Consider the following 6048-nt stretch of genomic DNA (forward strand, 5'->3'; position numbering starts at 1 on the left):
TTCAGCAGCTGCTCCTCCGCTGACTCTGGACCTTTCTGGTTCCCAATGGCAGGAGCAAGAGTGGCCCGTTGTATGGCATGCATTCCCAGGGGTTGTTCAAAGTTTCAATGATTCACATGCATCCGTGGGTGGGCAACTGTTGTCGGTGCATGGTGGGCCAATTGTGTCACTGTTTCTCTGTGTCATGATAGATCTCAGTTGAGCGGCGGCGGCCAGCCTAAGGGCCGGCGCGCAATAGCGCTCGCCGCCGCATGGCCCACCCTGTGGAGGAAATATTTAAAACTGTAGTGGGGCATGACACAGTGAGGTCAGGGTAAGGCAGAGAGTTGAACCTGAGGGAAAAGCAGGGGCGCATCTTCTCTTACAGTGGAGGAGAACGGGGTATGAATACAGAGTCACATAGCTTTCTCTGAAGTATGTAAGGAGGCCATCAGCTGAGAGTAAGGTCACTAGTGGGGGTCTTGTGGAAGATTTGAGAGAGGGGAGCCAAGTGATGCTCATGTCAGTGTGGGAAAGGGGAATTTACCAGCCAAGTGTAATAGGAGTGTATTGAATTGTGATCCTCCTGCTTTAGACACCCAGAATGCTGGGATTATAGGTGTGCACCGTCATACCCAGCTTGTTTGCTATCTTACAGTTTGTTTTTTCCCCTTAAATATGGTGTGATTTTCCTGTATCAGCCTACAGTGTGTATGTGTGTATTGGGGGTATTGACAATTCTTGTTTGTTTTTATGAATGGGTTATATATACGCTTGGTTCAACTTTTTAAAGTGGTGAAGGATAGTCCTTCTATACCTCTTCCTCAGTTTCTCTGCTTAGAGGTAATGAATGATCCAAGTTTTTTTTTTTTTTTTTTTTTCCTCCGGTACCAGGAACCGAACTCACGACCTTGCGCTTGCCAGGCAGGCGCTTTTGCCGCTGAGCTAAATCCCCAGCCCCTGATCCAAGTTTTGTGTATGCTTCCAGACATCTGCTTATACACACACACACGTGCGCGCACCGTGTGCATGCGTACATGCACACACTAAATGTTTTCATTTCTGAAAGACAAATGATATAAAAATTAATGAACTGTTCTTACCTTTGCGTTTTGGAGATTGTTTCATATCCATCTATCCACCCTTGAGTCCATGCTTCCATGTTTCTATTTGTGCATCCATCCATCCGTCCATACAGTGCCGTAGTAAGTACCAGGTGCTATTCTAGGTGCTAGAGTTTACAGCAGTGGGCCAAAAATCTCTGCCCTCCAGGGCCCTACTTCTTCTAGGGAACACAGACAGTAAAAAAACCATTGAAGTGAGGAACACCCTCTCTGGTAAATGCCACCTGAGCAAGTGAGCCAGGTAGTGAGAATCCATTGATGGTTGCACTGTAATTTGTTTAAATAGTCTCCAGTCGATGAGAATTTAGTTTATTTAAATCTTTTATTAGTATACATAATACTTCCATTAATTATTAGTAGAAATAATAGTTGCATTACATTGCATCTTTATCCTCCATTGTTTGGTGTTACATGATTTTCCAGATTTTCATTATCATACCATAATCGTGACATGTAATTTTGCATACTTCTTGCATATCTCTGTTTTGCTTGGGATAAATTCCTAGAGGTAGCATTTTTAGATCTAAGAATATTGCACTTCTTGTTGTTTTTTGAGATGGTCTCATTATGTAGTTAAGGCTGGCCTTGGACTAATGATCTTGCCTCAGCCTCCCCAGTGCGTGCACCACTGTGCCTGTGAGAACATTACACACTTTGAAAGGTTTTTTGATCCATACTTATTGCTAAATTGCATTCCAGAAAAATTGTTGAATTTTTTTATCTTCTGTCAGTATATAAGTGCCTGTTTTTCTGCGCCCTTGCCAACACTGGGTATTACTACTGAATTTTTTTAAATGTTGCCTGTTTGATAGTAAGAAATTAGTGTGTCATCATTTTTATTTACGTTTCCATCACCAGTGAAGTTGAACATTTTTGGTGTATTTAACTGTGTATTACTTCTTTTTTGCCTGTTCTTGACCTTTGTGCATTTTCCTGGAGGTGTAGGGTAGGGTCCTCTTGTTTCTTAGAGATTTATAATTATGATTTTTAGCTATATTAAATTTCAATCCTTGCATATGTGCTTTCCAATTTGATAGTTACCTTTTAGTTTTGTTTATGCCTTAGATGCTTATTGAGGATAGGTTGATGGGCAGCATGTCTTCAAATATATAATACGTATACTTTTAATTTTAATTATTTAGATATTTATATTTATTTTAGTTCTTACATGATTTTTTCATTTATTTCATAGTTTAAAAGACTATGGTGTTGAGAAGTATTTAACTGTTTATTAAATAGTTAATTTATTTTTGCATGTGCCATGTATCAAATAATGTATCCTTTTGTCATTGGTTTCATGTTTTTATCTTATGCCCAGTACTTGTTTTCTGGCCTTTTCTTCCTTCTTTCTTGTGCTGCTGAAGATCAACCCCAAAACCACATCCATGTGGGACAGTTACTATTGAACTAGAGCCCCATTCTGGTTTGAGGGGTTTTCTGATCTCTTCTATCAATTTATCTATTATATTTCATTTTAGGTATTTTTCCCATTTTAGTCTAAGGTTTTTTTTTTTGTATTTTTGAGACAGGGTCTCGCTATGCAGTTCAGGCTGGCCTTGAGCTTACTTTGTAGCCCAGGCTTGTCTCAAACTTGCAATGATCCTCCTTCATCAGCCTCCCAAGCACTTGGGATTACAGGAGTGCGCCACCACACCCAGCTTTAGCCTAAATTTGGAGTGCTCTTAATGTCAGCTGTTGGCTGAAGATTGTGTTCCAGAGAACACGCATTGTCTTCTCCCAAACACTGGAGGGCACTACCCACTTGTGTCTGCTTAAGCTCATTTCTGCTAGATGCTCTTGGCCCATGCAGACCACAAAACGCACAGGCTGAGCAGGCTGAGTGTACCATTTGATTATCAGGGAGTTTTTTTTCCCTCTTCTCACTGTCAAGGAAGAGCTGCAGGCTTCTTCACCATCCTTTCTGGATGTAGGAATTTTCTCTTACCCTCATTAAGGCTGCAGCCGTTTTGATACCCCCACTTCTTTGAGGAGGATCTTTGACTCTTCGTGATCCCTTTTTTGGGCATCTTTCTTTACATGGTACATAAAAACAGTGGCATGTCCTGTCATGTTTTAATAATTGTACTTTTATACTTTTTCATGTCTGGCACTTCAAGTTCTTAGTGTACAATAGTTTTGGCTGTTATATCAAAATAATTTTGAAATAATGTAACTTCTTGTGACTGACCCCCCCCCCCCCTACAAAACAAAACCCAAACAATGGCAGTCCTAGGATACCTAATTTTGGTGTTACCTAATACGAAAAACTCAGGACCTTTTATTTCACATGAGATTTGTTCACTGTAATAGTTTTATTTTTTCTTATACTTAATCTTTAAAATTTTGTTTAGAATATAAGCTTCTAATACAATTACTAATACTACAAAATAATTAATTAAAAATGTGCTTGGTTCATTCATAGATGAGTTTGGCTGAATTATACTCTTACGCTTTTTGAATTATTCTTTAAAAATTAACCTGACAGATAATTAATTTAAAATTTTATCTTTTATTTTTCATACTTGCTTTGTTACAGATATTACTGGTTTCCTTAATCTTACTGAATGTGACCTGGGGTACTCTTATCCCAGAAAGTTTTGTGCTCACACACTGCAGTATTTGTTTGTAAGGTTGAACACTTTCATTGAAACAGCAGTGAATTATTATATTAGTACTGTAAGTTTATAAAGTTTACTGTGAATTTTTTTTTTTTTTTTTTTTTTTTCCTTTTTAAGGCTTGTCTTGACAGAAAGTCCTAGGATGAATTACTTCGGTGAAAGTATCCTCAGAAGATGTTCTGGTTTGCTCTTGTGGTGGATGACAGGAAAGCAGTTCATCAACAGTTGCGTAGATACAAATCTCAGATATTGGGAGTCATATAAAAGAAAATACACAGAGCAAAGAGATAATTAAAAAGATCAGTACCATATTTGGACAGTATAGGTGAGAAGATGCAATTATAAAAATAATGCAATGAAAATTCCTCAGATTTGTTTGGTTGTATAGGTGTCAAAGTTAAGTGTGACCTCAATGAAGAAATATTTGTAGCATGCAATGGTTACTTCTGTAAGAACCTTTGAGAACTATTGTCAGTGGACTATTAAACTTATATTTTTTTTATTAATGCAGTATGTTCTTCTTATTCCTGTATAGATTTCTAGAGAAGCTATTAATAACATGATTTTTAGAAACTTCTGTTGTACTTTAAATGTGAATTATAGTTCTGAGCTGCCTGGATCATTTCTGTTTGTGAAGAGGAAGGAACCAAGATCACTTAAGAATCAAGCTGGATCTGAGGTTTTATAAACCTTTAGCACCACTACCACGAGCCCAGATGTGGAAGGAGGTGATATGCTCCTTCCTTTCCAGAATCCTGTGAAGAGCTCTCCTAGCATGTCCATATGCATCAGGAGAAGGAGCACATTATCGGTTTTTATTCTGTCACTTATCGTGGTTGTACAGTTGGCTCATTGCTGATGATCCAGTTAATGTGCAAACCAAAATAGAGATTCTGTTTTTTGATTTGCATTAATTTCTTTTATACCAAAGTGCTTGAAAGTATGAAATGTACTGCTTTTAGACTGTAAAGCTCCTTCATGAAAAGACTGCTCTGCAGTATTTCACTTTGTTTTACTATCAATTCAAATTATCTGAATATTTTCCTAACACTACATGGAAATTCTGATTTTCTTTTGTTATATAGCAGAAACATTTTACATTGTTTATATAGTTCTCATGGAACATGGAATTTTTTGAAAGCAACAAATGATATATACATTTTTGTGTATATATTTTAGTGTGAATAAAACAGTAAATCAATGCATTTGTGAAGTAACAAACTTCTGTATTACTCATGTCTTCCTTAAAAATATTTCTATGAATTAAGTGTTCATTCCCTTTTCATTGTGAATAGCTGCTATGTAGTTAACACATTAGTCAGCATTTGCTTCTAATAATAGAACAATAGGATTTTAAAGCTGCAGTTGATGCCAGACAGCATGTATTTGAACCACCTCATTTTGTGGCTAAGGACACAATACAAAAGGCCTTTTCCAGATTGGTAAGTAGTAGGTCGGGGCTGGAAGATGGTTTTCTTGACTCTTTTGGCCTTCATTTCTGTATACTAGGACAATTACTTTTTACTTCATTTCCTCCATACTAATGAAATGATGAAAAATGATGGTTACGTATGTATATTTTAATAAAATCTAGTTTGGTTTTTCAACTTATAATGAGTTTTGTTTGTATGATTCTGCCTGTGTCTTCTGCATAAGGAACAATGAAGGGATTCTTGGACCAGTGTTCATGAAGAAATATATAACAACTGAACGTCCAGATTTTTGCCATTTCATTTCAATAACTGAGGAAACATAAGATAGTACTTTTTGGTGACTGCCTGTGGACATATTAATCCATTACTATTGAGTTAAGTTTTTTCTTTTCTTGCAGTACTAGTGATTGAACCCAGGCTACTTGCTCAGCCCCTTTTATTTTTTATTATGAGAAGGGTCTTACTAAGTTGCCCATACTGGCCTCAAACTTGGAATTCTCCTATCTCAGCCTCCTGAATATCTGGACAACTTAGGAAGACCCTGATTTAGGGAGACTTTGTCTCAAAATTAGTAGGGCTGGGAATGTATCTTAGTGCAGAGGCTGTGGGTTCAATTCTCTGTGTTGCAAACAACAAACCAACCAAAAACCTTCCCAGTCTGTGCCCTGAGGGGGTCTATATTGATACCCTGTTCATTGCCATCATTCCAACCATGCCTAGCAGAGTCTTGCCACAGAGTCATTTTCCAAATACTTGTTGAATAAGGGAGTTGAAAAAGTTAAAACTATACTACCACCCTGTACTAAAATTGTTTCTGAAAAGTTAACACCATAATTTAATACTTGGAAGAAACCTTGGAGGATCATGTAGATTGGTGGGTGGTTTGCCAACTCT

The 6048-nt window shown here is 37.5% G+C and overlaps 1 protein-coding gene across 2 annotated transcripts in view; it reads left to right on the top strand.

Annotated features, from left to right (window-relative positions):
- The window catches only part of Sec23ip (SEC23 interacting protein), a 51334-nt gene extending 46002 nt beyond the window's left edge, over window positions 1–5332 (top strand). For both annotated transcript variants that reach the window (XM_005412171.2, XM_013508588.1), the window contains exon 19: window positions 3839–5332. The gene's annotated coding sequence lies outside the window, so the exon portion shown is untranslated. The remainder of the gene's footprint in view (window positions 1–3838) is intronic.
- Window positions 5333–6048: the final 716 nt, after the last annotated feature.

The sequence above is a fragment of the Chinchilla lanigera genome, unplaced genomic scaffold (assembly GCF_000276665.1).
Source record: "Chinchilla lanigera isolate Chin_1 unplaced genomic scaffold, ChiLan1.0 scaffold00150, whole genome shotgun sequence".
NCBI classification, from domain to species: Eukaryota; Metazoa; Chordata; class Mammalia; order Rodentia; family Chinchillidae; genus Chinchilla; species Chinchilla lanigera.